Below are 23,350 nucleotides of genomic sequence, written 5' to 3'. Positions count from 1 at the left end.
TTCCTATTTCACATTACCTATTATACACTTAGTCCTTATTTACACTTTCAGTTTTCACACCAGAGAAACTCTTCAGTATTTACACATGTGTGTCCTATTTATTTCACTTAAGAGTATTTCCTCAATGTGCATCCACTTAGCTATAAATGTCTCTAATTTCTCATTTTTTATGGCTGAGTAGTACTCCATTTTATAAAAAAAACCACATTTTCTTTATCCAGTCTCCAGTTGATGGGCATTTGGGCTGTTTCCAAGTTTTAGCTATTACAAACTGCGCTGCTATGAACATGGGTGCACATATATCACTGTGGTATGATTCTTTTAATTCTTTGGGGAAGATCCCCAGCAGTGGAATAGCAGGGTCAAATGGGACTTCCAGTCCTAGTTCTTTGAGGTATCTCCATACTGATTTCCACACTGCTTGCACCATAGATGGAAAGTTAAAGGGTGGAAAACAATACTCCATGCAATGGGAACCTGAAAAAAAGCAGGAGTAGCTATCCTCTTTGCAGACCAAGTGTATTTCAAACCCACACTGATTAAGAGAGACAAAAAAGAACACTATATCCTTGTAAAGGGAACAATCCAAGAAGAAGAGATGACAATCATAAATATCTATGCACCAAACACTAGTGCACCCACCTATACAAAACAAATACTAACAGACGTGAAAAACCATATAAGCACAAATACAATTGTAGTGGGGGACCTCAATACCCCACTGTCACAAAGAAATAGATCAACTAGACAAAAAATAAGTAATGAAATACTAGAACTCAATCAAACTCTTAAACAAATGAACTTAACAGATATTTACAGAGTGGTCCACCCCACAAAATCAGAATACACATTCTTTTCAGCTACACATGTGCTGTTCTCCAAAATAGACCACATACTCGCTCATAGAACATGTTTAAGTAAATGCAAAGGAATTGAAGTTATCCCCTGTATATTATTAGAACATAGTGTGATAAAATTGGAGATCCATAGCAAAAGAAACTTGAAAAATTTCATAAACACATGGAAATTGAACAACACACTTCTGAATAACCAATGGGTCACATAGGAAATTAAAGAAGAAATCAGACAGTTCCTTCAATTAAGCGACAATGACAATACAACATATCGGAATCTATGGGACACAATGAAAGCAATCTTACGAGGAAAATTCATAGCAGTGAATGCACATATTAGGAAAACAGAGCGAGTCCAATTAAATAACCTGATGCTGAACCTCAAGCTTCTACAAAAAGAAGAGCAAGACAAACCCAAAGCTCGTACAAGGGAGGAAATTATAAAGATCAGAGCAGAAATCAATTCAATGGAAACTAAGAGAACGATACCAAAAAATCAATGAAGCCAAGAGTTCGTTTTTCAAAAGAATAAACAAAAATTGACAAACCCTTAGCCAACCTTATCAGAAAAAGGAAAGAAAAGGCCCAAATCCATGCAATTAGGAATGAAAAGGGTGAAATTACAACAGACCCAGCAGAAATCCAGAGGATCATCAATACCTACTTCCATAAACTATACGCCAATAATATGGAAAACACAGAAGAAATGGACAGACTCCTAGATACATATGATTAACCAAAGTTGAACGAAGAAGACCTAAAAATTCTGAACAACCCAATATCAACCAATGAAATTGAAAATGTAATTAAAAACTTATCAACTAAGAAAAGCCCAGGCACTGATGGCTTCACTGCTGAATTCTACAAGACATTTAGAGAGGAACTGCTGCCACTACTGTTTAAACTCTTCAATGAAATAGAAAGGGAAGCAATACTCCCAAATTCATTCCTGGAAGCAAGCATCACCTTGATCCCCAAAGCAGAGAGAGACCCAACTGAAAAAGAGAACTATAGGCCAATCTCACTAATGAACATAGATGCAAAAATCCTTAATAGGATAATGGCAAACAGAATGCAGAAGATCATCAAGAAGATCATACACCCTGACCAAGTGGGACTCATCCCAGGGATGCAGGGATGGTTCAATATACGAAAATCAATCAATGTAATACACTATATCAATAGAGCCAAGGACAAAAACCATATGATTCTCTCCATAGATGCAGAAAAAGCATCTGACAAAATCCAACATGCATTTATAATAAAAACCCTACAAAAACTTGGAATAGATTGTCTCTACCTCAAACTGATAGAAGCCATCTATGAAAAACCAACAGCCAATATCATACTAAATGGTCAAAAACTGAAATCCTTCACAGTAAAATCAGGAACAAGACAAGGATGTCCACTATCACCACTCCTGTTCAATGTAGTTTTGGAAACATTATCCAGGGCAATTAGAGAAGAGAAAGAAATAAAAGGAATAAAGATAGGAAATGAAGAAGTCAAATTGTCATTATTTGCAGATGACATGATACTCTATATAGAAGACCCCAAGAACTCCACCAAAAGTCTTCTAGACTTAATACCCAAATTCAGTCAAGTAGCTGGATACAAGGTCAACACACAAAAATCAATAGCTTTCCTCTACATGAATGACAGACTCACTGAGAGAGAAATAGGGCAAATAATTCCTTTCACAATAGCATCCAAAAAACTAAAATACCTAGGAATCAACCTAATGAAAGAAATCAAAGACCTCTTCTCTGAAAACTATAGCACTCTGAAAAGAGAGATTGAAGATGATATCAGAAAATGGAAAGACATCCCCTGCTCCTGGATAGGAAGGATTAATATAGTGAAAATGGCCATACTTCCAAAACTGCTATTTAGATTCAATGCAATACTAATTGAGATCCCAGCAGCATACTTCAGGGACCTTGAGAAAACAATCCAAAAATTTATTTGGAACAAAGAGACCCACAATAGCAAAAGCAATTCTAGGCAACAGAGACATGGCAGGAGGTATTACAACCCCCAACTTGAAACTATACTACAAAGCTACTGTGATAAAAACAGCATGGTACTGGCAAAGAAACAGGCTTGAGGACCAGTGGAACAGATTAGAAGATGTAGAAAAATGCCAGACACACTCATCCATCTCATCTTCAATAAAGGAGCCAAACACCCTCACTGGAGGAAAGATAGCCTCCTTAATAAATGGTGCTGGAAAAATTGGGTTTCCACTTGCCAAAGATTAAAACTAGACCTATATCTCTCACCATGCACTAAACTAAAATCGAAATGGATTAAAGATCTAAATATTAAAATATAAACGATGAACTGGCTGGAACAGAGGTTAGGTAGAACTCTTGAATACATTGGTGTAGGAAAAGATTTTATGAACAAAACCTCAGTTGTCCATGAACTAGCACAAACAATCAACAGGTGGTATGTCTTCTTATTAAAAAGCTTCTGCACAGCAAGAGAAACCACCAGCAGTGTGAAGAGACAACCCACAATGTGGGAAAAAATCTTCACCTGCTGTTCCTCAGACAAAGGCCTACTATCTCAAATCTATAAAGAATTTAAAAAGATCAGACCTCCCAAATTTAAAAACCCAATCCAAAAATGGGCATCTGAAATGAACACATTTCTCACGCAAAGAAGTAGAAATAGAAAATAAATATATGAAAGAATGTTCAAGATCACTGGTCATTTGAGAGATGCAAATAAAAACAACACTGAGATTCCACCTCACTCCAGAAAGAATGGCTGCTATCATGAAATCAACCAATAACAAATACTGGCGGGGCTGTGGGGAAAGAGGAACCCTGCTCCACTGCTGGTGGGAGTGTATACTGGTGCAACCACTGTGGAAATCAGTATGGAGATACCTCAAAGAAGTAGGACTGGAAGTCCCATTTGACCCAGCTATTCTCCTGCTGGGGATCTTCCCCAAAGAATTAAAAAATCATACCATAGTGATATATGTGTACCTGTGTTCACAGCAGCACAATTTGTAATAGCTAAAACTTGGAAACAGCCCAAATGCCCATCAACTGGAGACTGGATAAAGAAAATGTGGGGTTTTTTATTAAAAATGGAGTACTACTCAGCCATAAAAAATGAGAAATTAGAGACATTTATAGCTAAATGGATGCACATTGAGGCAATACTCCTAAGTGAAATAAATAGGACACACATGTAAATACTGAATAGTTTCTCTAGTGTGAGAAACTGAAAGTGTAAATAAGGACTAAAAGGTATAATAGATAATGTGAAATAGGAAGAAAAGGGGCAAAGGAGAAGGGGAAGTGGGAGGGGTAGGAGAAAGGAAAGAAGGGAATGGAATTAATGAGAAAATGGAAACATTTCTTTGTAAACATGGAGGGATGGGGGGGTTGAAGGGAGGGCAGGGGAAGGGGGAAAAATAAGAACCGAGAGATCATGTAAAGGTGCAAGTCTCCAATGATGAATGTCATTATACTGTATACCTAAAATGTACCAATAATTAAAATGAATAATTGATAATGTGAAATAGGAAGAAAACGTCCAAAGGGGAACGGGAAGTGGGAGGGGTAGGGGAAAGGAAAGAAGGGAAAGGAAAAATTATGACAAGTGGAAAAAATGGAAACAAAGTCTTTGTAAATAGGGAAGGGTGCAGGGGTGAAGGGAGTGCATGGAATGGGGAAAATATAAGAACCAAGATACATCATGTATTGTAAATGTAAATGTATTGTATACCTAAAATGTACCAATAAAAGAATTTTTTAAAAAAAGAATTTAAAAAAAGACTCTGTTAGCTTACAAATAAATCTGACTTATGAACAATTCTCCCAGAATGGAACTTGTTCACAAGTCGGGGACTTACTGTAATGACTCACTGTGGTACACAATCCAGCTTTTTAAGTTTACTAATGCTGAAAACAAGACAACAATGCTTGTTTTTGTGCAATATTTTTTCAGGAGGATATACATGAAGATATGTTATGTTCATTTTTGTTGCCAATCAATACCACAGCTGCAGAACTATTCAAATTGCTGAATGATCACATATCAGGACAACTAAATTGGTCATTTCATGTAGGTATACTCATGGATGGAGTGGCTCCCATGAATGGATGGATTCCTGGTTTCACTACTCAGGTCCAAGAGGTCACTACTGAATGTGAGTCTATACACTGTGCCATCTATAAAAAAATGCTGGCTAGCTAAAAATGTCACCTAGCCGGGGATTTAGCTCAGTGGTTTCAGCACCTGCCTCGCAAGTGCATGGTCCTGAGTTCGATCCCCGGTACAAAAAAAAGTCACCTAAACTTTATGTTTTACAGGATGTGCTTAAAATTGTCTACCATATTAAAGTATGTCCCCTTAATTGGCGTCTGTTCATGTAGGTTTGTGACATGATGGATGGAAAATATACATCTTCTTTTATACACAGAAGTGAAATGACTTTATAAAGGTAGTCACTGACTAAAGTTTTTGTTTTTATTGTTTTGTTTTGTTTTTTTTGTTTTTTGTACCAGGGATCAAACTCAGCACCTTGCACTTGTGAAGCAGGCATGGTGCCACTGAGTTAAATCCCTGGCCTCCTAAAGTTTTTGAATTATGAGAGCTGCTTTGAGATTTCTTTTAGAAAAACAGTCACCACTGGTAGCACATTTCAGTGACACAGGATGAGTTGCAAAACTTGCTCATTCACATAACATATTCAACAATGAACTCAATCTGTCACTTAAGGGGACAATGGCAACTGCATTCAAGCCAGCAGAACTGCATTATTCAAAGCCAAAATGGGGAATTATGGAGGCAACAAGTGAATACTGGAATTTTTGACATGTTTCAAACATTAGCAGAGATTTTGGAAAAGACTGAGCCAAGGCCTTCTTTATTCCAGCTTGTACTTAATCACCTATCTCAGCTTTTAAAAGAGTTTGAACATTACTTCCCAACCACAAAAGACCCCAGAAGTGAGAAGGAATGGATCTGTTACTCATTTGTGAATAAACCAGGTGAATTGACTTTGTCTATGCTAGATCTCAAGTGCTTGAGATCACAAATGACAGTGATCTTAAATATATGTTTGAGACAACTTCAAATCTCCATACATTCTGGATTAAAGTCAAGGCAGAATATTCTGAGATTGCCATAAAGCAATTAAAAATCCTGCTTCCATTTCCATCATCCTACCTTTGTCAAGCAGGATTTTAGGCAGTGATAGTAACCAAAATAAGATTATGGAGTAGACAGGACATAAGCAAAACACTTCAGGTGTCACTGTCTCCCATCACCCCCAGACGGGACCATCTAGTTACAAGAAAAGCTCAGGGTTCCCATTGATTCTGTGTTATGGTGAGTTGTATAACTGTCTCATTATATGTTATAATGTAATAATAGAAATAAAGTACATAATAAATGTAATGCACTTGAATCATCCTGAACCCTATCCTACCCGTCTTTGGGAAAACAGTCTTCAAAAAACCAGTGTCTGGTGCCACCCAGTCCTCTGCTGTTATAGAGGACACTATTGGTTTTCCACAGTGAGTCTATTTACCACCAATTCATCCCTCCCTCCAGCTATTGGGTATTGGTTTCTAATGGCTTACAGATGTTTCTTTCTCTGAAGAATTTCACCCAGCTGAATGAGATCCACTTCTGCCCAGAAAGTTTTAATCACTTCCTCCTTTGGGGTGCACCCCACAACCAATGACTCAGTGCTACAGGAGTGTAAATTCTTATTGCCTCAATTGAAACAACTCTGTGGAGCAATTCATGCCACAGAACTCTTTGTGGGATTGGGCTAAGAACATATCCTTACTTAGAACCTTTCCCTACTGTGTTCCTCTTTCCTCCCTCCCTGTCTTCTCAGAACATTCCACTACTGAATAGCCTATACAAGAACCCCTGTCTCCAGCTCTGCTCCCAGTGAGGGCTTCCTAAAACGTGCACTATGTCTGATAATGCCTCTCTTTATGAGGATGGACAATCCTATTGCCTTGGTATGATTTATTCTGACTGACATCTCTTTTTTCTACAGTGCAATGTATGTTACATATTAACCTTTTGTGGTGATGTTTCTGAGTATTTCATTATATTTCTTTGGTCTATTTGAAAAAATAATATACTGCCTTTTTTGTGGTACTGGGGATTGAACCCAGGGCCTTTGCACTGAGCTACACCCCCAGCCCCTTCTTTATTTTTCATTTTGAAACAACGTCTCACCAGTCTCCCAGGGTGAAAGGATTATAGCATGCCTTACCATCCCTGGCCATATACTGTCTTACTATGGATCTGTGACAGTATTGTTATATACTGGATCAAGTCCTTCTGTCTTGTTCTCCTGTTTGAAAAGAGTGGTAGCTATTCTTGGAATTTTGCATTTCCTTACATATTTTTAAATCAGTCTATCAGGTTCTATCAAAAATGTATTAGGGAGCCGGGGATTTAGCTCAGTGGTTTCGCCGCCTGCTGCTCAAGCCCAAGGACCTGAGTTCAATCCCGGGTACCAAAAAAACCACCAAAAACAAAACAAAACAATGTATTAGGGCCGGGGATTTAGCTCAGTGGCATGTGCCCTGCGTCAAAAGTGCAAGGTCCTGAGTTTGATCCCTCGTACAAAAAAAAAATGTATTAGAATTGTGTTGAATTTTGAGATAAATTTGTTGAGAATTGTCATCTTTTTTCATATTTACTGTGGTAAATCTCCCCTTTTCATCATTTCTTTAATGTCTTAAAATAAGGTTTGATCATTTGTCTCTAAAGGTCTTGCACATATTTGATGAGATTTATTCTTAGGTATTTGATATTAATTTCACTTTGTTACTGGTATGAAAAAATATATTGGATTTGGGGATATTGAGGTTTTACATTCAAGGACTGCTAAATTCTCTTATTAATCCAATAGTTTATCTGTCAGATCATTTCCATTTACTATTAAAATACTCATATCATCTTAAAATAATGACTATTTTCTGATTCATTCTTTTCTATTCTTAGGATATTTCTTTTTCCTTCCTTGTCTTATGTATTGGCCAGAATAATGTTCACAGTGTTGAATAGCATCATTCTTTTGTTCCTGATCTCCAAGGGTAACTTTTCAACATTTTATCATTTAATATAATGTAGGACTTCTGGAAAGTGAAAAAGTTCTCTTCTTCTCCTAATTCTCTAAGTGTTTATCATGAATCCTTGTTTAATATTATTGCATAAAGTCTACAACTATTGAAACAGTCATGTGAGTATTTTCTCTTACTCTGTTATATCCCAAATTATACTGTTTGATTTTCTAATTTTGAGTCAACTTTACTTCTCCAAGTGAAAATCAGATTGGTCTTTATCATATTCTACAAACATTCCTATATATGTCTTCTGGTACATTGAGTACACGTATCTTTTGGCTTTTATGTATAGAAGTGGAATTGCTGGATAATAGGGTATGGGAGTTGGTTTTAAGAAAAAGATTGAGTTTGATTTCAGATGTAGTGAGTCAAAGCTTTGGGAGACCCCTAGGGGAAAGTGCTCAGCAGGAATTAAAAATGTAGGCCTGGAGTTTGGGTAGAAGCCAGAGGTGTGGATTTGGAGTTATCAACATGAAGCTTATATGTGAAGTCATCAGAATGGAATGTTCCTTGTAGGGGAAGATCAGGGAAGGGAAAGAACTCCAGATCAGCACTTGGAAAACACCTGTAAGTAGGAAGCAAGATGACAAAGAGCCAGGAAAGATAAGGTGGGAGGAAAACTGGGAGAATACCAGGCTTCCAACACTACAGAGATAATAACTGTAAGGAGATCCTTAGATTTGGTGTAAGGTGACGGGGGCCATCACATTATTTTCTTGCTCGCTGCAGCTGCTCCTACAACAACTGCTGGTGCTTTTTTGTTTTCTTGCTTTTACTTTGTATAAAGTTCTTTGGATACTTTTGGGGCCATTCCAATTTGCAGAACTATTATCACCCTGGCAGGTGCTAAGAACATTCTCCACCACCCCACAGAAATACTCAGGACAGAGTACTTAATGAGCACTTCCTAATTATAGACCCATCAGTCAAAATTATGACCTCCAAAATAGCAGGCTTTCAAAAGTCAGCTGAAGGTGCATATGTCACAGGACAAAGCAGTCACACAAATGAAGAGGGGGAAAAAAGTTCCCTTTAAAACTCTTTGCAGATTTGGGTATCTTGGGTTTCATGGCTTGATATACTGAAGCTCCATTTATGCTACCTCTTGCACCTTTTGTCAACACTAATCCAGGCTCCTTTTTAAATACTGCGGATAAAAAAAATCATGAAAAAAGAGAAAGGGGGAGGAGGATCAACCAAGTTCTGTGGATAAAACACTAGAGAAAGTATCAGAAGACTTCTTTAGTTTACCTCTATTCTCTGTGAGCAGGATGTAAAGCAACATATTCACTGTATGTTACTAGGTGCACAGCAACAACTCTCAGATATGTAGTGGATTACTCTACAGGACATGTATTTATCATCATTTACTCTATTCCAAGTAAAACAAAGACAATTAAACTTGTAGAAACTGCCTCACCAGCAACGTAAAAACATAAAAGATCAAAAGGCAATGGAGGGGCCGGGGATTTAGCTCAGTGGTGCTGCCGCCTGCCTCACAAGCACAAGGTCCCTGAGTTCCATCCCAGTAACCAAAACAAATAAACAACAAAAAGGTACACCTAAAACATAATGACACATATAAGCCAAAATAAAAGATATACTAGACAAGTAATAACAAAATTAATATCAGGCAAAACAGAATTTAAAGGAAAAAAATCTTAGTAGGAATAAAGCAGGACCTGACTTGACAATAGAAAGAGCAATGAATAAGAAGCTATACCAATTTTGAACCTATGAGTACTTAAACTGTGATTTCAAAAAATATAAAACAGGGGCCGGGGATTTAGCTCAGTGGTTCCGCCGCCTGCCTCGCAAGTGCAAGGTCCCAAGTTCGATCTCCAGTACAAAATATATATATAAAAAACAGAATTTGTATAACAGACTTACTATCATAGGAGATTTTGCTTAACTTTTCTCAAAAAGTTATCACTAAGGTGGGTAATAATATGCTTAGTAAGAACATCCAACTAAAAACACAGCTTTAACTTTTTTTATACATAGCATTATACTCAACAAATAGAGAATACATATTCATTTTGAGATTATATTAAATACTTAAGAAAAACCTGACCAAGTATGAAGTAGTCTATAAAGAAAATCGCTCCAAATCTATAGGATATTGACCTTACATTACAGGTGGAGAGAAATCTACTAATACTGCTGGCTCTTTTAGTTCAAGACTGAGTCAATCTCAGCCTCCATATGACCAAGTCAGGAGCAGATGGCTACCTGACCCAAACTGAGATCATGTCAGATTCCAAGAAGGCTTTCTCGTTAACCAGAAAACATGATACAAACTAAGTCATTGGAAATTCCATATTTTAGAGTTCAGAAACAAAACCATTTAAAAACATTACAGTGAGAAATCAGCATTAGTTTTATTTTCTAGTTGACTGCTCTTCTTTGCTTCAATTTTCTATCCAGCTGAAAACTGTGAAATCATTTCTACTGCTACCTTCCATTACTCTTGTGCTTTCAGATATTACTGTAATTCATTTGATCCTCGCAATAACCCTACAAAGTAAAGATGGTATTATCATTCTCCTTTATGAAATGCAAGTAAATGAACCTGCTTCTTGTTCATCATCAGAAAAAAAATTGGTGGCATGTCAGACTGTGTTGAAAAATATGTTATTCTGGGTATCCAAAAGCATCTTTATAACACTCACCCATCCCCCTAACCTATCAGCACAATGCCCATTTTGCTCCCAGGGAAGCATACTCAAAGTGCTGGGAATTAATACTCCCTGTGTTAGTCAGCTGTCCTTTACTGTAACAAAACACCTGAAATAATCAACTTATAAAGAGAAAAGGTTAACTTTTGTTCATAGTGTTGCAGATTTCAGTCCATGCTTCACTGTACTTTTGTTTTAGGGGCACGGCATTATGGAAGGACAGAGCAGAATTGCTCACTTCATGGCCAGGAAGCACAAAAGAGAGAAGGAGAGCTTGGGATCCCACTGTTTCCTTTCAGAACACACTCCCAATGACCTAAAGATCTCCCACTAGGCCTCACCTCTTAAAGTTTCCACCGCCTCCCAATAGCACCAAATTGCAGACCAAACATCTTAGTCACTTTCCTTGTCACTGTGACACAATACCTGACACATACAACATGGAGGAGAGGTGTTTTTGTGTGTGTGTTCTCACAGTTTCAGTCCACAGCTGGCCAGCTCCAAGGCAGAAACAGCATACCAAAGGGGCACGGGAGCCAAAAAGCAGTTAAACCCATGGCATCAGGGAAGCAGAGAGAGAAAAGAAGAGCCAGGGATGAGAATACACCCTTTTAGGTTACACTCTTAGTAACTCGCCTCCAACTAGGCCTCACCTCCTAACAGCACATTTAACTATCAACTTATCAGGAATCCACTGATGAGAATAGCACCCCCATGATCCAATTACTTTCCAAAACTCCACCACTGAACACATGAGGCTTTGGGGGGACATTCTAGATCTAAATTTAAATACAGTCTCTAAAATAGAGGCTTTGGGGGAAACATCTAAACCAAAGCACTCCCCAGTAGTCCTCAGCGCAAGCAGTGACAGGTTTTGGAATATAAATCCTTCTGCTTCCTCACCCACAGGTGAGATAAAACCAAGGCAAATTTTCTATACTGCCTCTTAGAGTTCTTCAGCAGGTATAGGATCCAGTTCACCTCATTTGCCCACTTCCTACTAGTACTAACTATATTACCTTTATCTCTAATGATTTGCATCTGAATCTTTGTCTTGGGATTGGCATGTATGGGAACCAAAACTAAGACAATATTTCATTCAGAAAAAAATGATAGTGTGTCTTGCACAATTTCTACTTATTGCTTAATGTCAGAGATAATTAAGTCCTTACTTTTTTGGGTCTTCTGAAATGTAGAGTTTGTGGTAAAATGTAACCAATGAACATGTTATTTAGTGAGCACCCTCAGTGTGCATAGCTGGATAGTGATGGCCTTCTTGACAACAGAACAACACAGAGCAATGCTATGCAAGCTACTGAAGAGGTAAAAGGAAGAATAGACTCTTTAAGGTTGGTATTTACAACTAGACTTAGCAAGGGTGTAGGGTCAGGGAGGGGCTAACAACCGCTCCCGTTATAGGCATTGCAAGTGCTTTGCCTGTGTATACTTCAGAAAGCAGCACAGTTTGAAGCTCCAAGAGCTGCTATGCACTACAGTGGGGTTTTGCATGGCTCTGATTCCACATTGTTTCCACCCCCAGGAAAGACTGGCCTTCCCGTGAATACCTTCTGTAAAAACGATGTCCTCGCCCACTCTCTGTAATGTCAGAGTGAGGCCTGATTCCAGACTGCCCAACTCCACAACTTGCACCATTTTTGGAGGAAATTAAGAAACATTTCTTCTGCCTTTTATTCTCTTCAAGATGATTTGCAACCATTCATTGTGCATTACTTACAATGACCCTATGAGGCAATGCAGGCGAAATCAGGGAGATTTCTGGATGGGTTACTCAGTCAAAATTACCACTTCCAGCATCCTCACCCCCTTCTTTGGACAGAAGAAAGTCTCTGAAGATCATACCAAATCTTCCTTTGAAGTGACAAGACAATGGAAAATAGTTCAAAGGGATATTTTATTTTCTAAAAGAATTTAAGATCTTGCTCCACCACTCTGTATTTTAAACAGCTTTATAAAGACTTTGGAGTTATATTTATGTTATTCCTTCTGCTTTATAGCCATGTTTTTAAAGGCCAAATCCATTCTAAGATAAATAAGGCTTTATCCCTAGTAAATTTGACTTTAAGTTCTTACAATGCATGGGTTCTGTCTCTGAGACCATTGTTTTTCATCTCCATTGGGATAATATCCTCTTGTCTAAACAAACAAAGAATATATAAAAACTGTGGCAAGGCACAAGGGATAAAATGGGTAAGTAACTAAGTGAAATGATGGATGTGTTAATTTGTTCCACTATAGTACATATATAGTCTGCCCAAGAAATGTATATACCAGGAAAAGAAAAACTTGTATAAATATTTTAATACTAAGTTTATTGAGACATCATGAGATAACCACAAGTTACCTTTGGCCTCTACAATTACAAGAGGCACTCAAAATGTTGGCCATGAGCTTCCAGATATTTATTACGGTGAAATGCTGACATTTTTTGGCAGACTCTGTATATGGTTTTTTATTCCTTAAATATGTGCAATAAAACATATTTTTAAAAAATACTGTGAGAGAAAGAAGAAAAACAGAAGGAAGAAAGCAATTAAAATAACAACTAGAAGAGAACACCCCTTGTTCTTTCTTGTATATATTCCAGAAAGTGGCTAGTGTAGGGCCAAGGGTTCTTGGTCACTTATAACAAGAATAGAGACTCAGCAGGGTCTTATGTGAGTTATACTTACCATCACAAATCTCTTCTTTTTAATTTTTCATTGTTTTCAAATTTCACATTTCATATTGGAAGTCATCTTGGCTAGAAATGGGAGAGGGATTGTAGACTCATGGCCTTCAAGGGGCAAATTCCTTTTTATGCAAAACAAATCGTATTTGAATTTTCAATGTATAAAGCTGATTTAAAATTGGTACTTTGGAAGGGAAGAACGATAGTAGAGTAAAAGCCTCTCTAGGACCTGGAATCGAGACACCTAGAAAACAACAACTTATGAAGAGAAAGAAAAGAAGAGCTCCAACAATCAATAAAGAACAGATAGGAGGGCCAGGGAATTAGCTCAGTGGCGCCACGCCTACCTGGCAAACACAAGGTCCTGAGTTTGATCCCCTGATCCCTGGTAAGGGAAAAAAAAGAAAGAAATGATAAGAACAGATAGGAAAGCTAGAAATGAAAGAGAAACTGGTGAAATGGAAGCCAATGCAGAGATAAAGAATGAGATAGTCTGGAATCTAACCCTGGATCGTAGGGAAGAGGACTTGTCTCCACAAACACAAGGCAAGCCTAGAGAGGGCAGAAGTCTCAGTGACAAAGAACAGGTGAGCATCACTAGACCCAAAGTAAGCCCAGGGCTATGGTAAACTGCAAATAGTACAGTGTGAGATTTCACTCTGAAAGTGACACCTTCAGAATGGCAGCCAGTGTTGGGGAAGAAATCCACTGCAGCACCCACCATATTTCAGACTGATATCATCAGGGGCCATTTTGAAAAGGGGCTTATTGTTTAAGACTGAGCTATTCTGAAAGTCAGGAGTCATAGATAGAACAATCATACTTCATTGTTTCTGGGGTCACCCTGCTGCAGTGACTGGGTAGGAAATGGCCACAAAAGACAGTCTTGGAGAGGGGGAGGGCTAGTCACAGACCCTCTGAGAAGTTTAATTAACTGTGAGCTCAGGCTATGGAGGACACAGTGATCCTACCCTCTGTGGTGAGAAGCCAGGGTGGTCACATGTGGCTTTCTGAGGGGCTGGGTCTAAAAGTTCTGTGATTAAGTCTAGTGGACTACTTTGTCCCCCTCACTGCCTACCTCTAGAACAGAACTCAGGAGCCTATTTGCTTCCCTTCTCTGTCAACATGATCAGGAATATACCTTAGCTTGCACATTTGCCACATCCCAGGGTATATAAATAGAAGGGCCTCTGGAGCAAGTGGGGCACGGGCACCTCACAAGCCCATAGGCTACAAAGCTAATTAGGGAGTGCAGTGGCTTGGGCCACAGAGCAGGGTACAAACACTAAAAGTCACTGGAGTGAGTATATGCCTGAGTCAGACAACACACCACTGACTGACCCTGCCCAGATGAAAAGCCAAGGCAGGACTCAGCACTTACACACAAAAAAGTAGGTCATTGAAGGGCCAGGAATTTAGTTCAGTGGCACCGCACCTGCCTTGCAAGCGTAAGGTCCTGAGTTTGATCCCCTGTATCAAAAAAAAAAATGTAGGTCAAATTGAAAACACAATAGGCCCCAGTTGTATCATTAAACATCCCCCATATCCAGTGGATTCCAAAACCACAGGCCTTGGAAAGAAATTACCCACCTAAATACCTTCATGAGGAGGATTTTTTTTTACTTATTTGTATTTTTCTTTAGGTTGGGGGGTATTTTTATTTTTTCCTTCCATTTGCTCTTTGTTTCATTCTTTTTCCTTATTTTTCTTTTGTTCTTGTTTTTTTTTGTTTCATTTACCTAATTCTATTTACTTTCTTTTATTCAATTGAATTTTAACTTTTCTCTCCTTTATTTCCTTTTTTTTTCAAATTTTACTTCTTTCATTTTCCCCTTCCACATCTCCATTTTTATTATCACTACTATTAACCATTTAAATTTTTAGCTATTTAATTCATACCATAATTGTTGATTTGTTTTCTATTGTTAATGGTTGCATACTTCTGCTTTTAGTAGATAATTCACTGTATGTCAGTACTTACTTTGTCTTTGACTTTATTATTATTATTATTATTTTTTTTTTGGTATCAGGGATCGAACTCGGGTCCTTACGCTTGCGCAGCAGGCGGCAAAACCACTGAGCTAAATCCCCAGCCCCTTGACTTTATTATTGTTGTTGATTTCTTTTCTATTATTAATGGTAGCATAGTTTTAACTTTTTATTAGTTTTTACCGTATGCAGATATCTGGTGTGACTTTGTGTCATCAACATTACCGAGGTTTGTTTTCTCCTCTCGGAGTAGAGCCTGTGGCTGAACATACAGCTCTTGACAGGGTCACACAATGCCTTGGTTGTGCCTTTTGATAAACAGCTGTTTGCTTCTGTGATAGAAGGGACTGATCCACTAGAGTTGTCACAATTACGGCCTAGCTGCTGCAGAAGCCTTCTTCTGAAGGTGACACAGACTGGAGGGGTCTCCTTTTTCTCTTAAGACAATAAGATGATATAGGCCTACCCCAGCCACCAGAGGCAACAAAAAGGGTTCTTAATATGCTCATGCAGCTATAAAAGGGACCTAGTACTTTCAGGGCTCAGATGGTCACTGTTGGGAAGACACTGAGGCCTTGCTCTAGTGACTCTACTGGAGACAGTCAGGCAGAAACTGCTTCAGCCATGAAGAGGTCAGCCTCAAAGGGCACGGTCAAGTTCATAGTCTTCAGCAAGGATATGCTTTGCTGATCGGCAGATTTAGTCTTTAGAAACAACCTGGGAAAGGAATCTTGGAGATAGATTCTTCTTGTATTAGTCAGTTTTCCCATCAATGGGATAAAATACCTGACACCTGCAACTTAAAGGTATAGAGGTTTATTTAGCTTACAGTTTCATATCATGGCAGAAGGGCATGGCAGAGGAAACCTGCTCATCCCATGGCAGCCAGGAGGCAGAGAGAGAATGGAGGAGCTGGGGACAATACAACCTTCTAGGTCACACCCTCAGTGACCCACCTCCAACCAGGCTCCACTTCCTAACAGCATATTCAGCTATGTACTCGTCAAGGGATGAATCCATTCATGAGTATACCACCATGATGATCCAATCACCTTCCAAAAGCCTCATCTCTAAACACATGAGACTTTTAGGGGACCTAAACCATAACACTTCTAATCTAAGTGGGTGAGGGATCTTGAGATAATGATTTTAATGACATGGATATAGATGCACATATCCTCCCCCCAAAAGAGAAAAGAGAATCATTGAAAGACGGGGAAGCCACCTGCACCAAAGAGCCCAAAGGAGAGTACATGTAACTAGAAGAGTAGTTAAACAAAAGGAAAAAATAAAGAAATAAACATAGGAGAAAGAATGCAGTGACGGGATTCAGTAAATGCCCTAAAATAATATTTCTCAATGTCAATAGTCTTAATCCCCCAGTCAAATGACCCAGACTGGCAAATTGAATCAAAAAGTAAAATTGAACCATATGTTGCCTTCAAGAGACATACCTATTCCAAAACAAACCCCATAGACTGAAAGTGAAACAACCTAAAACGATGGTTGATGCAACCACAGCCCAAAGGCAAACAGGAACAGCTATCATATTTTCAGACACAGAAGACTTCAAGGCAAAACTAATCAGAAGAGACAAATATAGCCACTACATACTACTAAATGGAACAACTCAACAGGAAGAGACAACAAAATGGAACAACTCAACAGGAAGAGACAACAACTATAAATATATGTGCATCAAATATTGGTGCACCGAATTTAATACAAAAACTACTGGACAAAAAAAGGACAGATAGACACCAATACAATCTTAGCAAGGGACTTCAATATCCCACTGTCACCAACAGATAGATCAACTAGACAAAAAGTAAATAAATATCAGTGTTAAAAACATACTACTGAAAAACTGGACTTAACATATTTCTACAGAGTGTTTCATTCAACAAAATATGCATTTTTCTCAGCAGCACACAGAACATTTTCCAAAATAGACCATATCCTAGGCAATAAAGTATGCTTAAATAAATACAAATTAAATAAATACAAATAAGAATTAAAATAATCCCCTGCATGCTATCGGATCACAATGGAGTGAAACTAGAAATCAACAGCAAAACAAGACCACAGAAATTATGCAAATACACAGAGATTAAATGATGCATTATTGAATAATCAATGGAATATAGAAGAAATCAGTGAAGAAATTAAAATTTCCTAAAATCAAATGACAATAGAAGCACAATATAACAAAATCTATTTATGGAATACAATGAAAGGACTCCTAAGAGGGAAGGTTATAGCTGTGAATGCCCACATTACAAAAATACATTACGAAAATAGAGTGATCCCAAATAAATAACCTACTGATTCATCTCAAGGTCCTAGAAAAGCAAGAACTGTCCAAATCAGAAAGAAATAGAAGGGAAGAAATTATAAAGATCAGAGCAGAAATTACTGAAATTGAGATTAAAAAATACATAAGATCAATGAATCAAAAACCTAGATCTTGGAAAGGATAAATAAGAATAATAAGCCCTTAGCCAAACTTCTAAAATAAGAAAAAAAAACTTGTACCAATTCAACTAGAAATGAAAAAGTTGAAACAATGCCAAAAGTCAGAGGATTGTAAGTGTTATGGGTTTTATCTAGATGTCCCCCTAAAACCTCATGGGCTCATAGGTGGGGCTTTTCAAAGGTGGCTGGCTCATGCTGTGTGCTACTGGGATTAAGTGTGTGTGATAACCAAATGGATTTAGCATAGTTCTGGGTGTGGATAACAGAAGCCCCACCCTTGATGTGGGTGGCACCAACCAATAGGCTTTCGATACTCCTAGATTAGGTATTATACCTTTTTTTTTACCTTTTACCTTTTTTACTATTACTTGAATTAGAATCAGTCTACTTTAGAGTATCCATTCATTTAAATTATAAATAATTGAAACAATAACATCTCCTCACATCTATTCCTTCCCACTCTCCCTCAGAAGCAACCAGAGTAAACATCCAAACAACTATTCTCTGATGTTTATGATTCAGTTATATATCACATATAGACCCATGCTTTTCAATAATACAAATGAAATTGCATTCCATTTACTGATCTGTAACTTGCTGTTTGAACTTGAGAAATATATCTTTGCAAAAAAAATTTTTTTTAATTTAAAATGAATGTCTCTGCAAGTCAGGGTGTGATTTTCAAATCACTTTATCTAGATTGACTACATTCTTTTTTTAACAGTACTGTTATAATTTATAGAATCCAAATACACAAAACTGAAGTACAACTTGAAGAGATTTTACATGTATATATATATTCCCATGTGACCACCACCCAGTTCAATGTGTAAAACATTTCAATTATCCCAGAAAGGCTCCTGTGTGCCCCTTCCAGTTAATATCACCAACAGAGGTAGCTACTACTCTGACTTCCAACACCACGCCATAGTGTTGCCTACTGAATGTCACATTTATGGACTCATATAGCAGGTGTTCTTCTGTCTGGATTTTTTTGTGCAACATAGCAATTTGGAGATTCACCCATATGATTGGCACCCATGTATTGGCAGTTTTGGGTTTTTGTTGCTGCTGCTGAATTGTCTTTTTACTACAGTTTGGGTTCCTTCTAGTTTGGGGCTTTTGTGAATGAAGCTAACGTGAATATTCTTGTAGAAGTTCTTCTGGACATATGTGCTCATTTCTACTAGAAATGTAATTTCTAGGTTACTGCACTTTCCATTTATTTAGTTAGTTCTGAGACAGAGTCTATATAGTTCAAGCTGGCCTTGAACTTGTAATAGAGCCAAGCAAGTTGGAACTATAGAGATGGGCCACACTCTGAATTGAATGGAATCCTTTATTATAAGCTGGCTGATCCAGAGCAGGCTCAGGCCTCCAAAAACTCTGGACAAAGGAAAGGCAGTTCGGAGGGTCCTTTTAAGGGCTCTTCTATTTGGGGAGGGCTCAGGGAGAGGGGGAGCACAAACAGAGTTTCACAGGGGCAGAATTTTGCTAAGCTAGTGGGGATGGGGCAGTTTCACACAGTTTAGTTAAAACAAAGTATCACACAGGTGCAGGGGGGTCTTCTGTTTACAAGGTAGTAAAGATAACATAGTTGTAGATTGCTCTATCAAAAGGTCACAAAGATAACATATAGTTACAGACTCACACAGGCATCCTGTTTACAAGGCAGTAAAAATGATGGCAGTGTGTCATGCATTAACTGAGGGGGACTCCCAAGCGGGAAGGCAAACCACCCCCCCCCCCATCACTGGACTTTACACAAATGGAGTCAGGTTGGCGATCACAAACTCACTGTGTAGCCCAGCCTGGACTTGAACTCATGCCGATCCTGACTCAGCCTCCGGAATGCTGGGATTACAGGGGTGCACCATCATGCCCAGCTCTGTCCATTTAATTTTATTAGAAACTACTGAACATTTTTCCCACAGTGCCTATGCCATCTTCTAGTCCTGCCAGCAGTACTACATGGCATTGCAAATGTTCCACAGCTATGCCCACAATTTGTATTATCAGTCGTTATCATACTAGCCATTCTGACAAGTATATACTGGCATCTCATTTCATTTTTAATTCGCATTAATCTGATGAGTGATGTTGAGCACTTTTTCAGGTGCTTACTGGCCATTCATATATCTTTTTAAATATGGAAGTATTTCATATATTAGCAATAAAGCTGAACAGCTCTGTTATCAGAATGTGTGTTCTTATGTAAAAAGAATGATGATTAAAATTTAAATTACTTTTATCTTTAAAATATAAAAGCTGTTTCCATATGAAAGCATTTCCAGGCCCTCTGAAAGCATTTGGAAACCATAACTTGAGGACCAGAAATGGATACACTCCCTTTCTTTCAGGTGCTGGTATTATAGTACACAGAGCCTGCCTCCACATCATCACTTGCTTATCACTCACTAGTCTTTGCCACTAGCCTGAGCTTACTGAAGGCAGACATTTTGTCTTCAAGCCAGGCATAATCTCAATACTCTAGAAAGCTGAGGCAGGAAAATCACAAGTTCAACACTAGCCTAGACACCATAACAATTTAGTGAGACCTTGTCTCAAAATAAATTTTTTTTAAAAAAAGATTGTATCTTTGGTGCCTAACCCAGTGATCTGGGAATAATAGGTGCCCATTCAAGGATTCTACCCATTTTTCAAACTGGGTTGCTCATCATTTCATTATTGATCTATAGGATTATTTTATATGTGCCTTGGTTACTTTCTCATTGCTGACACAAAATACCCAACACCCAAAGTTAAAGGAGGAAAGGTTTATTTCAGCTCACAGTTTGTAGAGGTTTCAGTCCATATTCGGCTGGTTCCAAGGCAGAACAGCATGGCAGAGGGGCATCGCAGAGGACAGTCTATGGCATGGCAAGCAGAAGGTAGTGAGCAGCAAGCAGCCAGCAGCAAGCCTGTCTTCCATCTTTCTCTTTTATTCCATTCAGGCTACCACCCTTTTGAGTGGTGCCACTGACACCCAAGATGGGGCTTCCATTATGCATGCCTAGAACTATGCTAAACCAATTTAGTCATCATATACCTTCAATTCTAGTATCACACCCTAACCCAGCATCACCCACCCATGATCCAGCCACCTCCTCAAAGCCTCACCTATGAGTGCATGAGGCTTTGGGGAGACATCTAGGTATAAGCCATAATAATAAGTAACAGGTATAAGTCCTCCATCAGACATGCATTGTTCATATTTTCAGTCTACATCTGGCCTTTCACTTTAATACTGTCTACATTACTTTTAATGGATACTTATTTCCCCACTATAGTGGCAGCTTCTTAATCTATAATTCTATATTCATGGATATTTACATTTATAGGAAAAAAATGTGCTTCAGTGGAAAACTGCATTTTCTAGAGCACACGCTTCTAGAGTCTAGATTATCTGATTCTGATTCTGCACCTTTTATTGTCTTTGAATCACTTTATTCTATAAATTATATGTAACTGATAGAAGTGCATCTACAGACATGCAAATAAATTCTATCTGGTGGTTTCAATTAACTTCTTTCTGCCACTGTGGAAGAAGCCAATTCTGCCTCAATTTGCACATTCATTTTAATATTCTGATTTATACATGTGTCTGAGCTTTGACTTGTCTTTTGAAATGATAACATCTTACCAGTTCCTTCATTAGTAATGAATTAAATCTCTAATTTGTGTTCATTTTATATTTGTAGTCTTGCTTTTACCTTTTATAAAATTATCAGAACATTGTTTTCGTTTCTTTTCCTTTTACAGAGGAGGTTGCAGCCCTTATTGCACACTTATGTTTGTGCAGAAGTCTCTGAAGACTAAACAAGTCTTGATGCTCTTTTCATGAATCAAACCAACTTTCAGGAAGGGATTTAACATCTTAATGAAGGCATGAGTGATGAGAACAGACATAAATAGGGAAAAGGTCAAATTAAGCACAAACCCAAGAAATAAAACTAATGGCAGGATTTCTGAGATAGTAAGGCAGAGTGAATGAGAAACATGTTTGTTTATTGGGCACTTACTATTCTCAGACCGCTGCATTAGGCACCAGACATAATCTTTACCCTTGGGAAGCTCAGGTTAGAGGCAAAGACAAATAAGCAAATGAGTGGGATTGTATCTATTTCTGGTCCTCTGGTTATGGTTTTTGAGTGCTTTCAGGGTGCCTAGAAATGCTCTCATATGGAAACAGCTTTTATATTTGAAAAAAAAAAAAGGGAAATTAAATTTTGATCTTCACTTTTTTTCACATAAGAACACATTCTAATAACAAAGTTATTTGGCTTCATCGCTAATATATGAAATATTTATTAAACTGCTCATGGCTGGGTATCAGCACAATCAACTTGTGAGTCCTCTCATTTCTAATGGCAACAACTCCAAGGGTGGTGAATTAACATATTACACTGATGTCAGAGGTCATTTCAGGAAACAAGCCGTGGTATATCACCAGGTATAAAAGATTTTAGCATAGGAATTAGCAGTTTGCTGGACTATTAAGAGGTGTAGGACATGGGCCGGGGATTTAGCTCAGTAGTTTTGCCACCTGCTGCGCAAGCACAAGGACCTGAGTTCCATCCCTGGTACCAAAAAAAAAGAGTTAGGACAGAGGTCAAAGGAGGAGCGATCAAACAGGAAGGAAGCAGACACTGGAGATCTCAGTTTGAACCACCACGGCCTGAAAAATTTCTGGCAAGCTGCTGAAGTTCTCAGGAGCCTCTGAAAACCTATCCTCACCCTATCCTCCTCACTGCCTGCATCTGCGAAAGTTGTGATTCTCCTGAGTTCCTCAGGAAGTTTCTGTAAATCTCATCTGCCTGTGGGTCTGGCTATGAAGAATGGTTTTCCCCTTTTTACCTTCAAGTTTCACACAAGTTCTTCTCAGTGGCAAACTCTAACTTGGAATCATACTAAGATAAGGATCTGAGGGCATATGTTTTTCAGCTTCTCTTCTGCAAAACAAATCCAGGAGGGCAAGACGGTCCCCATAAAAAAAAACCCAGTGTCTGCCACACAGCTGAGGCATAAGAAATATTAACCATCATCATCATCATTCATGAAGCAACCCAGATACTGAGCAAGTGCTTAACTTCTTGATGTTTGAAACTCCTATTTCTCTTCCAGGATTTCTGTCTACCTCCAGCTTCCAACAAGGAATGGGTAGTCATGACCCTAGAAGGCAAGTGCTGAATAATTCAGTGGTGTTGAAAAATATATGAGAGGCTTTATGGGCTAATGGTAACACTCCAAGCACAACAGTGAGACTTGAGGTCTAGTCCTGACTTTGGTGCTAGTGGCTCTGTGATTTTGGACAAACTACTGAACCATCTTGTTAACTGTTTTATTGAATAACTCAAGAGGCTGCAATACTGAGAAGAGCATGTCATCTCTGGGGTGTTCTTCCTAAGAATGCCTCAATCTAACTGAGAGAAAACAGGCAAACCCAAATATAAGAGCATTCTAAAAAGAAAAAAAATTGGTCAGTATCCCTCAAAATTGTTGAGGTCAAGAAAAACGAGACTGAGGATTTGTCAGATTAGAGGA

This window comes from Heterocephalus glaber, unplaced genomic scaffold, assembly GCF_053883595.1.
Source record: "Heterocephalus glaber isolate CG9 unplaced genomic scaffold, H.glaber_assembly_v1.0 deba00001594, whole genome shotgun sequence".
NCBI lineage: Eukaryota > Metazoa > Chordata > Mammalia > Rodentia > Bathyergidae > Heterocephalus > Heterocephalus glaber.
Note: the sequence above shows the minus strand (reverse complement) of the source record.